Below are 22,841 nucleotides of genomic sequence, written 5' to 3'. Positions count from 1 at the left end.
GCAGCCCAAAAGGATTTCTCCCTGTCTTCTCTTTTTCTGCATGAGGGGATGGAGAAGGAGGTCACTGATTAAATAAGATGGCCTTACTGTGGATGTACCGTGTCTTGCAACACTACTTCTGACCCAAGGTAGTGAGTGAGATGCAGGGATGACCCATCATCCAGGAGCAGACAAGATAAGAGGGAGGGAGTGAATGGGAGTGGAGTACAGTATGTGGGGATAGAATGGGTGGGAGTAGACTTTATGCCTTTGTTTTTTTTTGGCTACCTCTCTTGTAGGGGGGAAAAAATCCTTTGGTATATGTATGATTTATAGTAACAAGCTAGGTTACATACTAGAAAAAAAAGACAAATTTCTCTAATTATTTATTTAAAATATATAGACACTTTCATAAACCTTACAATTTTTCTTAAACAAATTAACATATACATTAGGTAATTAAAATTTTCATTTTAACCTATGCAACACTATACATCAATGATTACATGGAAAAAATATGTTCAGATCTGCACCAAATTTGTATAATAAATAACTTTCCAAAAGATATTTGTTATAGTAAGCCTTGGCATGCCTAGCTCTCAAAAAAGACAATATATCATATAAAACAGACTTTTGAAACTGGGAGTAAATAATAAATATAACACAAGCATCTTGAAGTGAGTCATTTGGTTAAGTGAAAGGACTATTACAAGTGTATTGAGAAAGTAGTGTTAGTTGATAGCTTTGTGGTGGAACATCAAGTTCTGGCTTGGCATACCTATATTATCCTACAATTTTACCAATGTATAATAAGCCTAAACTTTATGTATGTATTTACACTAAACTTGATGTCAATGATTGCATACCCAAGTAACATATGAAAACAAGTGAGCTTCAGTCACATATTTTGGGAAAGTAGGCTTGTCATCATATATGTTTCTTTACCATATTATTTTGGGCCTATTCTATCATACTTGTTCATATAACTAGCCTAACCAGGAACTCTCTCCTCATTCTACTGCCACCCTATCATTCTCTGCAGATAATATTCACTTTGGGAAGACTAAACAGCAGTTCTTCGATGTCATTTTCCATCAATGCTTTACCACTCCTAAGACAGCTGTATATGTCACAGTTTCCTATTCACTTAAACTTTCTTCCTCCTGAACCACACTTTGGTTGATTCTCATTTACTTATATGTTCCATTATTCATATTTACCATATATTAGTTTTCATACTTATCTTTGTTAGAAATGAAGCTATGTGAAAGCATTAGCCATAATCTATTCCTACATCACTGATTAAGTTTATTGGTTTCAGTTTGATAGTATATAAACACACACACACACACACACATATATATATATATATATATATATATATATATATATATATATATATATATATATACACATGCACACACACACATAAATGACATGGATGAAGTAGTAGAGTGTTATATAAATTTCTTTGCAGATGACTCAAAAATACTAAAGTAAAAACTGAGGAGGATTGCAACTCATTACAAGACTTGGACAAGATCTGGAAATGGACTCAAAAGTGGGAAGTGAAATTTAATATCAAGAAAAGTAGTATAATGGAATTTGGAAAAAGTAAAACAGAATATCAAGAGATTATAAAATTGGTGAAGAAGAGATAAAAAAAGTAAACTCGGAAAAAGACCTTGGAGTGATGATCAGCAAAGGCTTGACACTGGATAAGCATATCAATAAAATAGTCAGAGAAACCTACAATTTATTCAGGTCAATAAAAGTGGCATTTGCCTGTTTGGACGAGGAAATGATAAATTTTTAACTAATAAGACCAAAACTTGAGTACGCAGCAACACTATCAACACCCAGTACCAAAGAGAATATGAAAAAATTAGGAAGAATACGAAGAGCAACAACAAAACTGGCACCAACTCTTTCCAAAATGACATATGAACAAAGACTGTCCAAATTAGAATTACCAACTCTGGAACAAAGAAGGGAAAGAGGAGACCTACTATCTATAGAATTATGAAGGGAATGGAAATCTTAGATAAGAATGATTTATTGAAATGGGACAATGGAAACACAAGAGTACACGAAAAAAAAAAAAAGATAATTACAGAAGAGATCTGAAAAAAAAAAAAGCTTCCCACACATAGACAAAGAAACAGTGTGTGTAAACACTATTCAAAATTTTAAGAAAAAAACTTCATACTGAGAGATACAAAGACGGGTCACCACAAGCATAGCTCCCTTCCCGCATAATACAACTAGGTAAAAACAACTTGGTAAATACACACTGCGCCTATCTGGACCTACAAAAGGCTTTTGACAAAGTACCACACAAGAAATTAGGAAAATTGGAATCAATAGGTGGCATCACAAGTAAACTATTAGAATGGATGGAAGACTTTCTGACTGGGAGAAAAATGAGGGTAGCAATTAGAGACAAATACTCGAAATGGGAAGAATTGATATGTGGTGTTCCACAAGGGTCAGTGCTGGCTCCAATCATGTTTGCCATATACATAAATGACATGGATGAAGGAGTTGAATGTTATATGAATTTCTTCGCAGATGACGCAAAAATATTGAAGAGGGTAAGAACAGAGGAGGACTGTGATTCATTGCAATCAGACCTGGACAAAATCTGGAAATGGACTCAAAAGTGGGAAGTGAACTTCAATATCAAGAAGTGTAGCATAATGGAGTTTGGAAAAAGTAAAAACAGAATTTCAAAAAATTATAAAATTGGTGAAGAAGAAATCAAGAAAGTGCACTCGGAAAGGGACCTTGGAGTAATAATCAGCAAAGACATGACACCGGATAAACATATAAATAAAATAGTAAGAGAAACCTTCAACCTATTAAAGTCAATGAAAGTGGCATTTGATTATTTATATGAAGAAATTATTAAAAAAAATATTAGTTACATTGATTAGACCAAAACTGGAATACGCAGCAACACTATGGTCACCCAGTACTAAAAAAAATATAAGGAAACTAGAAAGAATACAGAGAGCAACAACAAAGTTGGCACCAGCTCTTTCCAAATTAACATATGAACAAAGATTATCGAAATTGGTACTACCAACACTGGAGCAGAGAAGAGAAAGAGGTGATCTACTGACTATTTTTAAGATCATGAAAGGAATGGAAATCCTTTATAGGAATGACTTACTAAAAAATGACAATGGAAAAACAAGAGGTCATGAAAAGAAACTCAAAAAGGATAACTATAGAAAAGATCAGAAAAAGAATAGCTTCCCACACAGAGTGCTGGATACCTGGAATAACTTTGATAGTGTGTGTAAATACTATTCAAGATTTTATTAAAAAAAACTTGATGCTGAAAGATACAAAGATGGGTCACCACGAGCATAGCTCCCTTCCTGTATAATACAACTAGGTAAATACACAAAAAGGGCAAACGTGGTGCCAATTCACAAAAGTAGGAAACAAGGAAACACTAAATTATAGGCCAGTATCACTAACCAGCACAATAGTGATTTTATATGAAAGGATTGTGAAAGACTGATGGACCAAATATCTTGAAAAGATGAACATTCTGACAGTCAGTTTGGTTTCAGATCTGGAAGGTCATGTGTGTCAAACCTTTTAAGCTTTTACTCAAGAGAGATTAATGTGCTGCAAGAGAGGGGTGGGTGGACTGCATGTACCTGGACCTAGAGAAGGCATTTGATAAAGTACCTCACAGTCGACTTATGTGGAAATTGAAGCATGTTGGAGGGATGAGAGGCAAACTATTAAATGAATTAAAGATTTGTTGAAGGAAAGATATATGACATGTAAAGGACAAGATGTCAAGCTGGAGAGTAGTAATAAGTGGAGTTCCACAACCTTCAGTGCTTGCAACAATGTTTCTTGTCTATGTTAATATGATGAAAGGACCTATGCCAACATGTTTGTAGATCATGCAAAAATCATGAGAAGAGTGAAAAATGAGGACAGTAGAATATTGCAAGATCCAGATACTTTTGCATGGAGCCAAGAATGGGAAATGAAGTTCAATACCAAAAAAATCCAAAGTACTGGAAATGGGCAATAGCAACAAAAGGCCATCCTTAAATTATTCTTTGAGATGTGAACACATTACAAAAGCAAAGAGGAGAAAGAATTAGGAGTGTTGATAAAAGACAACTTGTCACCTGACAGACACATCAGCAGGATTATATAGTAGATATATATAGACTACTGCAAAAGATTAAAATGGCATTCCATTATATGGATGAAGAGATGATGAAAAAACTCATTGAAACCCTGATACGTCCAAGACTGGAATATGTGTCAGTAGTATGGTCCCCACACAGAGTGAAGGATATAAGCAAGATTGAATACAAAGAGTAGCAACCAAACTGGTCCCCATCCTGGTAGATAAACCATATGAGGAAACACTAAAGGTACTGGATCTGCCAACTTTGAAAGACTGAAGAGGAAGAGGTGACATGATTACAGAATTCAGGTCCCTAAAGGGGATAGCTTGCACTACAAGAGATCTCCTGATTAAAGATGGGAGGGCTTTAAGTCATGGAAGTAAATTAAGAAAGACCACATGTCGAAAGGATGTGAAGAAATACAATTTTCCATATAAATGTACATGTTGAATAGCTAAGAAGGTCCAGGCTCAAACAATACACGAGTTCAAATCTAAATATGATAATTGGAAATCAAAGATGCAGATTAAGGAGGAACTATACATAAATTTGAGTCTTGGTAGGTTAGAAAATTAAAGAATATGAGACAGGACCCAACTCCTTTCCTATACACTACAATTAGGTAAACACACACACACGAAAATTCCTAATAGTACAAGGAAAACAGAAGGCTTGATTTGCAATCTTAGTTTTATCTACTTCCAGGTCATCTTATATTTCTTATAGAATTGATATTGCTGTTTCTTTTTCTGCTTTTCCTCTCATGTACCTCACCAGACCATGTTTTCCCCTTAGTCCATATACCACTAAAAGCTTTTTTTCTGTCCACTGTATCTCTAACCCAGTTGCCTTTTCTTTAATTACTTGAATGATTGTATATTTTGCATTTTACTGCATTTATTGTTGTACTATTTCTTTAAAAGCAGTTTCTTCATTTTCTATGTTTTCATTCCATTTCTTAATCTTTTACTTATTTTCCTCACCTAAGTTTTCTTGAATTCTTTCGGTTATGTCTTGTATTTTGTTATTTACCTCTTTTTAAGTTCTCACTATTGGTAGTATCATTAATGGGAGGGGGAACAATTGTGGTTACCCAAAATGATTTATCTGCAGTGTTAGTGATTTAACAAGAGAAAATGCAGGAAAATAAAAATGATGATTTCGAGATGAATGTCAACTCAAAAGCAGAGTCATCTAGGAGCACCATGCCAAAGTATAATGTAAACAGAGGCATGGAGACACCAGCAAGATTCAAATTGTATGACGAAGACTCCTTTGCCAGTTTTGGTCAATACAAAAAAAAATTTTTGAGTCGAATCATAGACATAGAAAGGGAAATGAGTAATGATAAAAAATGGTGGGAGAACAAATTCGCTAAATTAAGGAAGGTGACTGTAGAACTAATGGAATGTTTAATTCAAGCTAACAACAAAATATCTGATCTGAAGAAATCAAACTCTGAACTCAAGATAATGAAAAATGATATATTAGAAGTTAAATGTGAAAATGAAAAAATGAAGATTAATGATACTACCAATAGTGAGAACTTAAAAAGAGGTAAATAACAAAATACAAGACATAACCGAAAGAATTCAAGAAAACTTAGGTGAGGAAAATACGTAAAAGATTAAGAAATGGAATGAAAACAGAGAAAATGAAGAAACTGCTTTTAAAGAAATAGTACAACAATAAATGCAGTAAAATGCAAAATATACAATCATTCAAGTAATTAAAGAAAAGGCAACTGGGTTAGAGATACAGTGGACAGAAAAAAAGCTTTTAGTGGTATATGGACTAAGGGGAAAACATGGTCTGGTGAGGTACATGAGAGGAAAAGCAGAAAAAGAAACAGCAATATCAATTCTATAAGAAATATAAGATGACCTGGAAGTAGATAAAACTAAGATCGCAAATGATAGTAGAAGACATATTAGAAAAAGCAAGTAAGCTAGCAAGGAGCAAACACTACAACAAAATATGGATAAAAAAAAAAAAAAAGATGAGTGTTGAGGAAATAGAAAAAGATAAAACACTAAAAGGAAGCTATGGAAAAAAATATGAGGAGAATGGACCCAATAGTGTTGAACATGAGGTATACAATTATTGGGTTAAAACAGAAATGAGAAACAGGGAGGAGGAATCATGTTCTTGGCCAAGAAAAACTTGAATGTGATGAAGGTTACTGAGGGTAAAAACAATGTAGAAATAATCATAACATAAAAGTTGAAGACAGAAACATGAAAAGTAAAAAGTTTATGGTAACTTATGTCCCCCCAAAACAGGCTCTTGCAAAGAGAATGAGCATTCAAAAACGTTAGAAGATACAAGGCATTCATTAAACGAGATACTAAAGGACAGAGGTAACCGATTCTAACTGCAAAGAAATCTGTTCGGGGGAGATGACAGTGAAGGGCAGAAAGGATCTGTGGGGGTAATGTATTACTGGATATGACCAAGGAACATACAATGACACAATGGGTAAATGAAAATACTATAGAAGTAATGAAGAATTGTCAAGAGTGGATTTAATATTTACAACAGAACCTGAAATTGTAGATAAAATTGAATACAAGACACCATTTGTAAAGAGTGACCACATACTAACAGAGGCTGAAAGGAAGAAATATATATGGAGAGAAATGAAAAGTACAGAAAAGAAAGATTGATGTACAACAAAACGGACTTTGGAAAACTAAATTCTTTCAAATCCAAATTGGGAAAATTCTACATTGAAGAGACAAAAATTGGAAGAGAAATGGGCAATCTTGATGGAAATCTATAATGGAGTGAATAGGTTACCAAGACAAAAACAAGAGAGGATGTATGTTAAATGCTGGTTCAACAAAAGATGCAGTGAGGCAAAAGACAAAGGAGACAAAGCTTGGAAAAGATGGAGAAAAGATGAAAAAAAAAAAAAAAAAGGAAAATGGCATATAAACTATAGAAATACATACATACATATACCAAGGCTTTTTCCCCCTTACAAGGGGGGTAGCCAAAAAGAAAAAGGCATAAAATCATTCCCACCCATTCCATCCCTGAATACACTCCAAACCCCTCCACCCTACCTCTTATATTAGCACCTCCCAGATGACGGGTCATCCCTGCACCTTGTTCACTGCCCTGGATCAGAGGCAGTGTCGCAAGACACAGCACATCCACAGCAAGGATGCATAAAAGGAGAAGACAGGGAGAAATCCCTTCAGGCTGCGTCAAATTTTGCTCACACATACTACCTCATCCTCATGCATCACATCATCCATATACAACCATTCTCCATTCACCCGTCTTCTGTCCTCTCCCGTCCTTCCTCAACAGACATTCCCCTCTTCCCCAAAGCCCCCTTCACCCCATCCATCCACCTCATCCTAGGACGTTCCCTCATGTTCACTCCCTCCACATTTGCCTTCCATACCTCTTTTACTAGTCTTTCTTCACTCATTCTTTCCATGTGTCCAAACCATCCTAATACTCTTTCATCAACCCTATCTCCCAACTCCCTTTCCACCACCGTTCTCCTCCTCACCTCCTCATTTCTCACTCTATCTAGCCTAGTAACCCCCATCATACTTCTCAGACGCCTCATCTCAAACACATTCAAACTCCTTCTCTCTTCTTATGTTCCATGTTTCTGCCCCATACATTGCTGTTGGCACAATCACTCCTTCATACAGTCTCCTCTTAGCATCCATTCCCAAATGTCTATTCCTCATTACACTCTTCAATCCACCAAGGCATTTACTCGCTTCTCTCAATCTACATTCTACCTCCACCTTCACTCCACCTTTTCCTGCCACATTTGCACCCAAGTATCTACAACTATCCACTTCCTCCAGTCGCTCTCCCTTAATGTTCACTTCCAGTCTACTGCTACTTTCACCCCTTGTACATCTCATCACCTTACTTTTACCCACATTTATCTTTAGCTTTCTTCTATCACATACTCTCCCAAACTGTCACCAACTTCCTCAATCCCTCCTCCGATCCTGCCACAAGCGCAGTGTCGTCAGCAAACAACAGCTGCCTCACCTCCCACTTTTCTCCATTTTCTCTAACCATCTCCAATCCCTGACCCACTACCCTTGCATTTACCTCTCGCACTACCCCTTCCATGTATAAGTTGAACAGACAGGGCGACATAACGCATCCTTGGCGAAGTCCCACATTTACCTCGAACCACTCACTCTGTCCATTTCTAATCCTGACACAGGCTCTACTACTCTCATAAAAACTCTTGACAGCTCCCAGAAGCTTTCCTCCTATCCCATATATCTGCATAACCTCCCACAGTGCCTTTCTGTCTACCCTATTGTAAAAGTGTGTAGAGAAGAAAAAAGAAACTATAAAAAAGACATAATAGAAAAATGCAAGGATCAATCCAAAGTATTCTATAGATATGTGAATGGTAAACTTGAAAATAAACAGGAAAAACTACACCCAAGGAAATACAGAATACACAGATCTAGAAATGGCCAAAGTCATGAACAATCACTTCAAGTTGATTTTCACTAGAGAAAAAGTACAGCATTGGGATGAAGGAAACAAAGTGTAATCTCCCCTCATGTGGGAAATAATAATAAAACAAAAAGAAATAATGGAGCAATTAACGAACCTTGATGTTAGGAAATCGCATGGCCCAGACAGAATTGCAAACTGATTACTAAAAGAATGCAAAGAAGAACTGATGGACAAGATATACATAATAAGTTGCTCACTTAAAGAAGGAAAAAAAAAATACCAAAGGACTGAAAAAATGCCAACATTGTACCAATATATAAAGGAGGAAACAAGAAAGAACCAACTAATTATAGACTGGTTCCCTAACAAGCACTGTAGCCAAAATTTGTGAGAAAATTATCAAGAATAGATAGGTAAAACACCTGGAAGAAAACAATATAATAAACCCAAGACAATTTGAATTCAGACAGGGAAGATCATGTACCACAAATTTAATCTGTTTTTACTTGAGACTAATCGATATAATACATGAAAGGGATTGATGGGCTGATTGTGTTTTCCTAGACTTACAAAAAGCCTTCAACAAACCACACTAAAAATTATTTAAAAAACTGGAAAATGCATGGAGGATTTCCTGAATGGTAGAAAAATGATAGTAGTACTCAGAGAAAAGTATTAAGGTTTGTAGGTGATTAATGAAGTCCCACAAAGATCTGTATTGGCTCTAATAATGTTTGCTATTTATGTGAAAGACATGGATGATGATGTGGAATTTTACATGAGGTTCTTTGCAGACGATGCTAAATTATTGAGGAAAGTGAAAACCGAAATGGACTGTGAATCAGTACAAAGAGACCTGAACAAGGTTTGGAAATGGAGTCAGAAGTGGTAAGTGAACTTCAACATTAAGAAATGTAGCATAATGGAGTTCAGAAAAAGTAAACACAGAATATCAGGACAATATAAACTTGGAACTAGGTAAAGAAAGTGGAATCTGAAAAGGACCTGGGAGTAATTATTTCAAATGACATGTCCTCTGATAAACAAATAAACAAAATTGTCAGAGAATCCTATAACTTGCTAAGATCAATAAAAGTGGCATTTACCTATTTGGATAAGAAATTAAAAATCAAAAATATATATATATATATTAGCCACATTAATAAAGCCTTGACTGGAGTATGCTGCAACATCATGGTCACCCAATACCAAAAAGAATATAAAGAAAATTGAAAGAATCCAGAGAGCAAACACAAAAATGGCCCCTGCACTTTCAAACTTGTCATATGAAGAGAGACCGGGTAAATTGAAATGATCAACTTTGGAACAAAGAAGAGAGGCAACCTACTGACCATCTAGGGCACAGAAATACTTGATAGAGAGGACTTACTAAATTGGGACAAGAGAAACACAAGAGGACATGGAAAGAAACTCAAAAAATATAGTTATAGAAGAGACCTGAAGAAAAACAGTTTTCCACACAGAGTGGTGGACACTTGGAACAAATTAGACAAAACAATAGTGTGTGCAAAAACCATACACGAATTTAAAAGCAAATTAGATACTGCGAGATACAAAGGTGGGACACCACAAGCATAGCTCACCTTCCCGTAAGATACAATTAGGTAACACACACACACCAACAAAAAATGGTCTAGAATGGATGTCTAGAACAAGCTCTGGAGTGCAGCGCTTTTTTGATAAGTTGGAGGAAATGCCTAGTTTGTTATGGTACTGGGACAGGGGAGCTTTGCTTATCAAGTGACGAAATGATATAGAGTAAATTCACTTAGTGGTAACAAGTTAAAATGGAGGATGGTGAAGATAGACAAAAATACAGTGAAAAAAAAAAAAAAAAAAAAGACTAGATGTGAGCAGAGTTGAATCGCCATTAGGCGTCATCCCCCCCAAAAAGCTGTAATATTGAGATGCCACAATGGAACCAAAGATATGAAAAAGAAACTTATTTAGGATTTTCTGGATTTGCAAGGGATGGTATAAGACTAGGTAAAAGTATAGATTTAGAGAGGGTGATGAGGTATAAAAATATTTCATGAAATCAAGAGCTTACAGAGTTAAAGAAAAATATAGATCTAAGAGCAGAATACATGGCAATGTAGAGAGAAACGAGTTGAAAAGACAAAAAAAAAAAAAAAAAACTAAACAGTAAAAAATTAAAATGAAAAGATGAAAAATGAAGATACAAAAATGGGGCTTTGAAAAGAGAAGTAAAAGAACAAATTAAAGAGGTGACCAAGGAAGTTGGAGATAGTATAAGAGAGACAGATCTTCAAGAAATCAAAAACCAATGGAAATTAGATCAGGAAAACCATAAAATAACTTTTAAAGAAATTGTACAAGAGGAGGAAAATGCAAAGGAAACAGTTATTAAACTAATCAGAGAAAGAAAATTGGGACAGACACGGTTGATAAAAAAAAAAAATGCATAGTGGTATATGGTGTTAAAGAAAAACACAATGTAGCTAGATACTTAGGAGAAAAAAAGGATGAAATAGCAAAAAAAATTCTGAAACAGGTACGAAATTAGGGGCAAGAAATAGAAAAAGAAATAGAAGTCCATAGCATGGGACAATACTCAAAAGAAATTAATCAACCTCTAAGAATTAAACTAAGGTCACAAATGATAGTAGTATCAGCAAAAACAGCAAAATTGGCATCATTCTGGACATAATTTATTGCAAATAAATGGTCTTCATTCATTTATGGATAAAGATTCCCCAAAATGATCAGAAATTTGTATGCATCTTCATTCACAAATGTCCCATCTTCATATCTCCTTTTACCTAGACTGTTTTTAAATTCGTGTATTGTTTTTGCACACACCACTTCCTTATCTAACTTGTTCCAAACGTCTATTACCCTGTGGGGAAAGCTGTTCTTTTTCAGGTCTTTTCCATAAATGTCTTTCTTGATTTTCTTTCTGTGTTCTCTTGTATTTCTACTATCCCATTTTATTAGATCCTCTCTATCAATAGTTTCTATGCCTTTCATTCTATAGTTATCAAATCTCCTCTCTCTCTTCTTTGCTCTAATATCTGTTCTGAGAGTGTTGGTGCCAATTTCATAACTGCTCTTTGTATTCTTTCAAGTTTTGTTATACAGACGCTCCTCAACTTACGTTTTAGTTACGTTCCGAACGGCCGAACGTAAGTTGAAAATGAACGTAAGTTGTTACTGTACTATACATCCGTAAATTCTATTACCGTATCTTATAAAACACCCCTAAATCATTAATTATACACATAACATTGTAAAATAATATTAATTTCAAATAAATTAAATTCAAGCAACATAAATTGAGATGGTGGAGGAGGAGGGGGAGGAGGAGGAGGATGAGGCAAGGCATGTTCAGTTTGTCGTTTGTGCAATGTAAACAATGGACGCAGCATCATGCGCAAGTATCGTTTGAACTACGGAGAGCGCGCTAAACTAAAAAATTCACTTTTTTTTTTTTTTACAATTTTTTTTTTTTACAGTCAGTTCAAACGTAAAATCGAAAAAATGTAAAACGAATGAACGTAAGTAGAGCAGCGTCTGTATATTTTTTTGTACTTGGTGACCACGTCGTAGCTGCATACTCCCATCTTGGTCTTATCAAAGTGACTAGTATTTTCTTCACCATTTCTTCGTCCAGGTATTTACATAGTTGTATTTCATGGGATGGGAGCTATGTTCGTTGTGACCCGTTTTCGTATCTCTCCACGTCCAGTTTTTTCTTGAAATTGTGTATACCATAGTTCTGGCATTCACTGTTTCACTGTTCAATTTGTTCCAGACATCGATCACTCTGTGTGGGAAACTATTCTTTTTCAGGTCTCTTCTGTAACTGTCTTTAGTTTCTTTTCGTGTCCTCTTGTTTCCCTCTTGTCCCATTTTAATAGGTTATCTCTATCAAGAACTTCCATCCCTTTCATAATTCTGAAAATGGTCAACAAATCGCCTCTTTCCCTTCTCTGCTCCTATGTAGATAACTGTAATTTCTCCAATCTTTGTTCGTATGTCAAATTTGATAGTGTGGGTGCCATTTTTGTCACTGCTCTTTGGATTTTTTCTAATTTTCTTGTGATTTTCTTTGTGATAGGTGCCCACATTGATATAGCGTATTCTAATTTCGGTCTTATCAATGTAATAATTATTTTCTTTATCATCTCATCCATGTAGTCAAAGGCCACTTTCATTGATCTTAATAGGTTGTAGGTCTCTCCAAATAACTTATTTACATGTTTGTCAGGTGTCAAGTCACTTGAGATGATTACTCCTAGGTCCCTCTCTGAGTTTACTTTTTTGACTACTTTGTTTCTAATCTTATATTTTCCCGAAACTCTATTTTTGACTCTTCCAAATTTCATTATGCTACATTTCTTGATGTTGAAATTCATTTCATATTTCCGACTCCATTCCCATACTTTGTCCAGGTCATCTTGTAGCAATCTGCAATCTTCTTCTGTTTTCACTCTCTTGAGTAATTTGGCATCGTCAGCAAAAAAGTTCATGTAACAATTTACTCCTTCAACCATATCATTTATGTATATGGCAAACATTAAAGGAGCCAAAACAGAGCCTTGTGGGATGCCACTTTTTACATCTTCCCATTTCGAATTTTTGTCTTTAAGTACCACTCTCATTTTTCTCCCAGGTAAGAAATCTTTCACCCATTCCAACAGTTTGCCTTGGATTCCTCCTATTTTTTAAATTTTACTTATTAATTTTTTTTGTGGTACCTCATCAAATGCTTTCTGCAAGTACAAGAAGGTGCAGTATGTCCATCCATCTCTTTCTTGTATTATCTCAATTAGTCTTGAGTAAAAACAGATTAGATTTGTGTTGCATGATCTTCCACTTCTAAAACCAAATTGTTTGGGATTTATCATTTTATTTTCTTCCAACTGTTTGGTCCATCTGCTCCTGATAACCTTTTTGCGTATTTTTGCTACTGTACTTGTGAGGGACACCGGTCTAAAGTTTGTAGGATCTTCTCTATTTGTTCCTTTATGTATTGGTACTATGTTTGCATCTTTCCAATCTTGTGGCACCTTTCCCTCTTTTAGTGAGAAGTCTATTATCTTGTGTAGTATATCTGACAGTTCATCTATACACCCTTTCAAGTACCCAATTTCCAATTACATCTGGTCCATGCGACTTTCTGACATCTAGGCTTTTTATTTGGTCTCTTATTTCCCTTTGTGTTATTTTTATTTCCTTCATCATGGGTGAATTTTCTAGTTGTCCATCCTCCCAGGGTTGTGAGCTCTCAATTGTAAAAACAGACCTGAAATGTCTGATCATAACTTCTGCCATCTCTGTGTCATCTATGTATTCTTTGTCTCCTTCACACAATTTTACTATATCATATTTATCCTTTAGTTTGTCATTTATATATCTGTAAAAGAGTTTCAGTTGATCCTTACATTTGTCTATGATATCCCTTTCATATTCTCTTTTTTCTTTCCTGCGTATATTTCTATATTCGTTTCTAAGTTTTTTATATGTTTGCCATTTAGATGTTTTCCTGTCTTTTTTCCATTTTTTCCAGGCTTTATCTCTCCTGGCTTTAGTCTCACTACATCTTTTGTTGAACCAACATTTTATATAAATCTCTTTTTGTTTCTTTTTTGGTACATATTTGTTAATTCCTTCTTTGTACTTTAAATATGTTCCATTTGTCTTCCATATTTGTCCTCTTTTTAGAGGACCTATCCCAATTTGCGTTTTGGAAAAATTTCCTTAGTTTTACAAAGTCCGTTTTGTTGTACATAAATCTTCCTTCTCTATGTTTATCATCTCTATGTTGTTTTGTTCTTTTAATTCAAACTCTCTTAGTATGTGGTCACTTTTTTCAATTGGTGTTTTATACTCCATTCTGTTCACAATATCTGGTTCAGAAGTTAATATTAGGTCTAGTTTCGATGGTTCCTCATAGTTTCTATATCTAGTATTTTCCTTAACCCATCATGTTAGGGTGTATTCAATTGTCATATCTAGTAGAATGTTGCTCCAAAGTTCATCTCCCCCTTTAACTATCATTTCTTCCCAAAGTATGTCATTTAGTTCGTTGATTCCAGAGATCATACCATCAATATTTGTGTATGCCACTTTTATTTTCATAATTTATTTTCTTTTTTGGTTTAGGTTTCCATTTTTTTTTATGTACCATTTTTTCAGTCTCAAGTCCAGTACTCTCCAAAAAAACTCGTTTTTTTCTGTCTCCGTTCTCTTTTCATTCTGATCAGCGTACTCCAATCTTGGTCTTATTAGTGTGATATTTTTTTTACCATTACTTCATCTAAGTAATTAAAAGCCATCATTATTGATCTTAGTAACTTGTAGGTTTTTACGATTATTTTGTTTATATGCTTTAATTGTGACATGTCTTTGTTAATAATTACTCCTAGGTCCTTTTCCGAGCTAACATTTTTTGTCCAGATATTCTTTTTTAACTTTTTCCAACTCTAATATACTACATTTCTTGATGTGCATGTGTAAAAGAGGATGACAGGTGTTTGTTGATACATGTATTAAGAACGACAGTGTTAGTTACTTAGTTTCTTCTTAGTGTTCTTAGTTTTTCTGATAAGTTTTCCTTCAATCGGGTGAGTGTAGACTAGATTTTCATAATCTTTTCATTTCTCAGTGTATCATCTTTGATAAGACATGTTAAGGATTTAACTGTAACTATTTTGTAACTATTCATAGTTTCATTACAGTTAAATACTGAAAATGTCTTAATATAGATGAAACATTGAGAAATAGAAGAATATGGAAATTAGTTTACGCTCAAGGAGAACTAATTAGAAAAATTGAGATTGTTAAGAAGAAACTGAATAACCATAAGAATGCTGTAATTTTTAATACAACATGCATATACAGTGCTCGACAAAAGTACTGTCTGCCTGGGGTAAGGCGACTGTACTCTTGTTGAATCTGGAAAGACTCTTACGAATGGCATGGTTTTCTGCCAAAAATTCTGTCTGCCTACAGCAAGAGGGAAAGGGGTGGAGCTCATCAGTGAGCCAAGAGTTAATCACATATGTCATTGCCTTCTTGGTGAGGAGGGAGATTGTGTGCCATGACCCCTCCATCCAGGGCCCCCTCTCAAACCTGACTATGACATCTGAGCCACCCTGTGTTACTAATATGAGGAATACTAAGGATCTGAGTGTAGAAACCATAGCCCAGATAGGTGCCTTCAAGAAATCTTGCTGGAAAACAAAGGAAATTACCTCTGCTTAAGGGTCAGAAGAGGCAATAAGGTGGTTGATGGCTCTCACTGAACACTCTCTAAACAGTTCTGGGTTCTTTTCCTTCACTTGTCTGGCTGTCACACATGGATTAGACTCTAGTTCACATTTCACAATAGTTTTAGCCCAATCCTCAGACTTTTTAGGCCTCCCAGATCTCGGGTAAGGAAAATGAAAGGAATAGAAAATGAGATGGTGAATGAAAAAATTAAAAGTGGCTTATATTAACATAGATTGATCTCAGGATTAAGTGAAAAAAATTACCTGTCAGAAGAAAAACCAGATATAATGGGAATTGTGGAAACAAAATTAACGGGTCCACTACCACCGAATAGTGATGGACATGGATTATAATCACTGGATTAAAAATAGAGATGAGAAACAAGGTAAGGTCATGTTTTAGGCAAATGAAAACTTAAATGTGATGAAGGTTACAGATGGTAAAAACAATGTGGAACTGATCATGATAAAAGTTAACGATAGTGACATGAAAAGTAGAAAGTTTGGTGATTTATGTGCCCCCAAAAATGGGTTCATGGAAGGAGAGCGAGTATTCAAAAATGTTAGAAGATACAAGGCATTCATTAAATGAGATGCTGAAGGATGGAGGATATATGGGGAAATGTAGGACTTGACTACAGAACATATAATGACACAATGGGTAAAAGAAAATACCAAATATAGAAGTAATAAAGTACTGTCAAGACAGGATTTAATATTTACATTAGAACTTGAAATTGTGGATAAAATTGAATACAAGACACCAATTCGGAAGAGTGATCACACATTAACAGAGGTTGAACTAAAGGAGAAAAAAATATAGAGAGAAATGAGAATTACTGAAAAGAAAGACTGATGTATAATAAAATGGACTTTGGGAAACAAGAAATTTTTTGAAAATGCAAGTTGGGAAAAATTCTACAATGAAGAGACACGAGAAGAAAATGATTTTGATAGAAATCTATAATGAGTGGATAAATACATACCAAGACCGAAACAGGAAGAGGTATATATCAAGTGCTGATGTAATAGAAGGTGCAGTGAAGTGAAAGAAGAGATAAAGCTTAGAAAAAATGGAAAAAATATAAAAAACCTGAAAAGTGGCAAATATATATCAAGAGAATGAATTGTAAAAGTGCACAGAGAGGAAAAAAGAAACAAGGAAAAAGACATAATAGAAAAATGTAAAGACCAACCTAAACTATTCTATAGATATGTGAATGGTAAACTTAAAAACAAGCAGGAAATGGTGAAACTATGTCATGGAAATATAGAATACACAGAAGCTTTAGAAATGGCTTAAGTCATGAACAATCACTTTAAGTCTATTTTCACTAGAGAGAATGTACAACATTGGGATGAAGGGCGTGAAGTGGGATCCCCCCCCCCCATGAGGGAAATAATAACACAAAAAGAAATAATGGATCATTTAATGAACCTTGATGTCAGGAAATCACACAGCCCAAATGGAATTTCAAATTGAATACTAAAAGAATAAAAAGAAGAACTAATGGACAAAATATATAATATGCTGCTTACTCAGAGAAGGAAAAATACTAAGCAACTGGAAAAATGCCTATATTGTACCAATACATAAAGGAGGAAACAAGGGAGACCCAACAAATTACAGACCAGTTTCCCTTACAAGCACTGTAGCCAAAATTTGTGAATTTTTTTTTAATAAGAATTGATGGATAAAACATCTGGAAGAAAACAATGTACTATACCCAAGGCAATTTGGATTTAGACAGGGAAGATTATGTGTCACAAATTTGATCTGTTTCTACTCAAGACTAATAGATATAATACAAGAAAGGGATGGATGGGCTGAATGTGCTCTCCTACACTCACAAAGTACCACATAAAAAATTATTAAGAAAACTGGAAACCATAGGAGGGATACAAGGTAAACTACTAAACTGGAAGGAGGATGTCTTACATGGAAGGAAAATGAGGGTAGTGCTCAGAGAAAAGAGTTCAGCTTGGGAAGAAAAATGAGAGTGGTACTGAGAGACAAGAACTCAAATTGGAAACATATGATAAGTAGAGTCCCCCAAGGCTCTGTATTGGCTCCGAAAATGTTTGTTATTTATATAAATTATATGGATGAAGGTGTGCAATGTTATATGAACTTCTTTCCAGATGATGCGAAACTATTAAAGAGAGTAAGTACAGAGGAAGACTGCAAATCTTTTCAAGAAGACCTGGACAAAGTCTGGAAATGGAGTCAGAAGAGTGAAGTGAACTTCAACATTAAGAAATGCAGTATAATGGAATTTGGAATAAGCAAAAATAGAATATCAGGTCAATATAAAACTGGTACAAAGGAAGTTAAAAAAGTAAACTCAGAAAGAGACCTAGGAGTAACTATCTCAAATGACATGACACCAGACAAACATATCAACAAATGAGTCGGAGAAACTTTTTAACTTGTTTAGATCAATGAAAGTGGCCTTTGACTGTATGGCTGAAGAAATGGTAAAGAAAATATTAGTTACACTGATAGGACCAAAATTGGAATATGCAGCATCACTGTGGACACCTAGTTTAAAAAAAAAAAAAACACACTACAAAGAATTCAAAGAGCAACAACAAAGATGGCACCAACATTTTGCAATTTGACATATGAACAAAGATTGGATAAACTAAATTTACCAAATCTGGAGCAAAGAAGAGGTGATTTGCTAACCATTTACAGAATTATGAAAGGGATGGAAAATCTTGATAGGGATGACCTACTAAAATGGGACAGAAGAAACACAAGAGGACACGAGATCTAAACAAAAAATAGCTTCCCACACAGAGTGATAGATATCTGGAACAAACTAAATGAGGAAACAGTGCTAAAACTATACATGACTTTAAGAAAAAACTGGATGCGAAAAGATTCAATAGCAGGTCACTATGACCATAGCTCTCTTCCCACGAAATACAACTAGGTAAATACAACTGAGTAAAAAATACACAAATTGGATCCTAAAAGAATGTATAAATAAACTAACAGACAAAATATATAAGACAACAGATTGCTCACTCAAAGAAGGAAAGGTACCACAAGATAGGAAAAATGCTAATACTGTACCAATATATAAAGGGGGAGATAAGGAAGACTCAACAAATTATAGACTTGTCTCCCTTACAAGCACAATAGCAAAAATATGTGAAAAAGTTGTCACAAGTAGATAGATCAAACATCTGGAAGGAAATAATATATTGAATCCAAAACAATTTGGCTTTAGACAAGGAAGATCACGTGCCACTAACTTGATCTGTTTTTATTCAAGGCTAATAGACGTAATGCAAGAAAGGGACAGATGGGCCAATTGTGCTTTCCTAGATTTACAAAAGGTATTTGATAAAGTACCACACATAAAACTAATAAGAAAACTCAAAATAACAGGTGTACAAGGAAAGTTATTGAAATGGATGAAAGATTTCTTGAATGGGAGAAAAATGAGGGTGGTACTCAGAGACAAATACTTGACCTGGGAAGAAATGATAAGTGGGAGTCCCACAAGGTTCTGTATTAGCTCCAATAATGTTTGCCATACATATAAATGACATGGATGAAGGTGTAGAATGTTATATGAACTTCTTTGCAGATGACGCAAAACTACTAAAGAAAGTAAGTACAGAAAAAAAATGAATCACTACAGAGAGACCTGGACAAAGTGTGGGAATGGAGCCAAAAGTAGGAAGTGAACTTCAATATCAAGAAAAGTATTATAATGTAGTTTGGAAAAAGTAAAAATAGAATATCAGGGCAATATAAAATTGGTACAAAGGAAGAAAAAAATTAGCTCAGAAAAGGGCCTAGGAGTAATTATTAACAAAGACATATTACCAGACAAGCATATTAACAAAATAGAGAATCCTACAATTTACTAAGATCAATAAAGGTGGCCTTTAACTACTTAGATGAGGTAATGGTAAAGAAAATATCAGTCACACTGATAAAACCAAGATTGGAGTACACTGCAACACTATGGACACCCAGCACAAAAAAGAATATAAATAAATTAGAAAGAATCCAAAGAGCAATGACAAAGATGGCACCAGCATTTTCAAAATTGACATACAAACAAAGACTGTCTAAGCTGGAACTACCAACCCTGGAACAAAGAAGAAAAAGAGGAGATCTACTGGCCATTTACAGAATCATGAAAGGCGTGGAATTGACAGAGATCTATTCAAGTGGGATAGAAAAAAACAAATAACATGAAAAGAAGCTCAAAACGGATAATCATAGAAGATATCTGAAAAAAAAAAAAAAAATTAGTTTCCCACACACAGTGGTGGATGTCTGGAACAAATTGGATGAAACAATAGTATGTGCAAACACCATAAAAGAATTTAAGAACTTCATGCTGAAAGATATAAAGATGGGTCACTATGAGCATAGCTCCCTTCCTGTATAATACAACTAGGTAAAGAGAACTAGGTAAATGCATATATTATATATATATATATATATATATATATATATATATATATATATATATATACATATACATACCATATATACAAGCTTTTATTACCAATATTTTAATAAAAAATAAGGGGTCGCATTATACACAAATAATGTTTTTGAATGTGTTAATACGCATGCATTTTTGGCGACTTTAAATTATCTGGTAGGCCTATAGTCTCACAGTACCTTTGGCTAAATTTAAAAGTACCTGTAAGCTCCCTTAATCTGCCTCCTATACCATACATTCTTCATTCACTATGTATACCACTTATACAAAAACATTATAAAAATGAAGACTTGACTTTGTACAAAAAAGAATGAAGACCACTTACTTATTATTATATGTTGAAAATGATGCCCAGCACTGCAGTATTTGATGACAGTAGGCCTAATAATAATCTTCAAAAGCTGGGGGTCACATAATACACATAGTGTATATATATATATATATATATATATATTATATATATATATATATATATTTTTTTTTTTTTTTACAAAAAATTCAAGACAATACATGAAGTTGGACTATACATGAGTACATATATATACACACATATATATATATATATATATTATACTGTACATATTCTTAAAAACCATCAAAGAAAATAATAAGATGATGACCAAGCACTTTCATCTATTTAGACATCTTGAGGCGTACATACAATGATGATACAAACATGAGTATATATACAAAGTGGGAAGCCATGGATGGGAACAGGAAAAGGTTGTGAGGGAGTCTCTCATGTTTAACCTATACCTTTTCAGACAGCGGACGTTTGGGCCACCACTTTTTTAACAATGAAATTATCATGTTTGTACATTCCTTGACTTAAATTTAAGTTGTTGACAAATGTAGCTTTAATCAGACTGGATTCTGTTATATTTCTAGTAAACTTTGACTTATTTCTAACAATTTCTTTGGCACCCTCCCAATTACTGCAATGATTAAAATCCCTTAAATGAACAAATAATAAATTAGACATCTGATCACTCCTGACACTATACTGATGTTGTTTTAACTCTACTTTTAATTCTTTTACAGTCTGACCTACACAGCATTTGTCACAATTCCTACAATCCTTTTCAGGAGAGTTTCTAATTAAAATGCTTCTAACTGTATTAGAGTTCATAAATGCTACTTGAATGTTGAAAGTCTTAAGAATATGAGGTAGTTTGATGAAATTCTCATAGAAAAGAAGAACATTTAGTTTTTTACATTACAGGTTTAACTGCCATTTTCTTCATGGAAAGATTTCTTTCCCATTACAAGAATTACCTACAAGGTGCTTAGAATATTTTAATTTTGAAGCTGTCATATATTCTTACGAATTAACCAAAATAACCAGACAACAAATTCTATATGCTCTCAGGAACAATGATGATAACACTGACCTTTTAGTCCTGCAATGGGGAGACAAATAAAAATGTACATATGAAAGGACATTGGTCGATTTTCTGTAGATATCAAATTTGAGAGACCTTTCATTTCTGTAAATCATTACATCAAGGAAAGGTAAAATATTACTTTCTTCTATTTCCATCGTGAATTTGATAGAAGGGACCAAGGCATTAAGTTAAGAACAAATTAGGATCATCATTTGCAGGCCAAATACATAAGATATCATCAATGTATATGTATCATGTAACATTATGGGGGAGAATTTTAGGTAATAACTTAGGTTAAAAAAATTCCATGTAAAAATTGCTAAGACCTAGAGAAAATGTGATGCCTATAGCCATACAAAAGTTTTACATACATACATATATCAAAGCCTTTTTCCCCCTTACATGGGAAGTAGCCAATAAACAAGACATAAAAACCATTCCCACTCATTCCATCCTAAATACACTCCACTCCCCTCCACCCTCCCTCCTATCTTGGCACCTTCTAGATGATGGGTCATCCCTGCATCTTGTCCACTGCCCTGGGTCAGAAGCAGTGTCACAAGACACAGCACATCCACAACAAGGCCCCTTCATTAAATCAGTGACCCCCCCCTCTCCATCCCCCCATGCAGAAAAGGAGAAGATGGGGAGAAATCCATTCGGGCTGCATCAAATTTTTCTCACACATACTACCTCACCCCCCATCCCCCCACCCATTCCACCTCATGTATCACAACACCATTCATATACAATCATTCTCCACTCACCCCTGTCTTCTGTCCTCTCCTGTCCTTCCTCAATGGACATTCCCTTCTTTCCCCAAAGCCCCATTTACCCCATCCATCCTTCTCATCCTAGGTTGCACCATCATGTTCACTCCCTCCACATCTGCCTTCCATACCTTTTACTAGTCTTTCTTCACTCATTCTTTCCATGTGTCCATACCATCCCAATACTCTTTCATCCACCATATCTCCCAACTCCCTTACCACCCCCAATCTTCTCCTCACCTCCTCATTTCTCACTCTATCCAGCCTAATAGCCCCTATCATACTTCTCAGACATCTCATCTCAAACACATTCAAACTCCTTCTCTCTTCCTCTCTTATGTTC

This window comes from Oratosquilla oratoria, unplaced genomic scaffold (genome assembly GCF_046742065.1).
Source record: "Oratosquilla oratoria isolate Oo_2021 unplaced genomic scaffold, ASM4674206v1 SCAFFOLD50, whole genome shotgun sequence".
NCBI lineage: Eukaryota > Metazoa > Arthropoda > Malacostraca > Stomatopoda > Squillidae > Oratosquilla > Oratosquilla oratoria.
Note: the sequence above shows the minus strand (reverse complement) of the source record.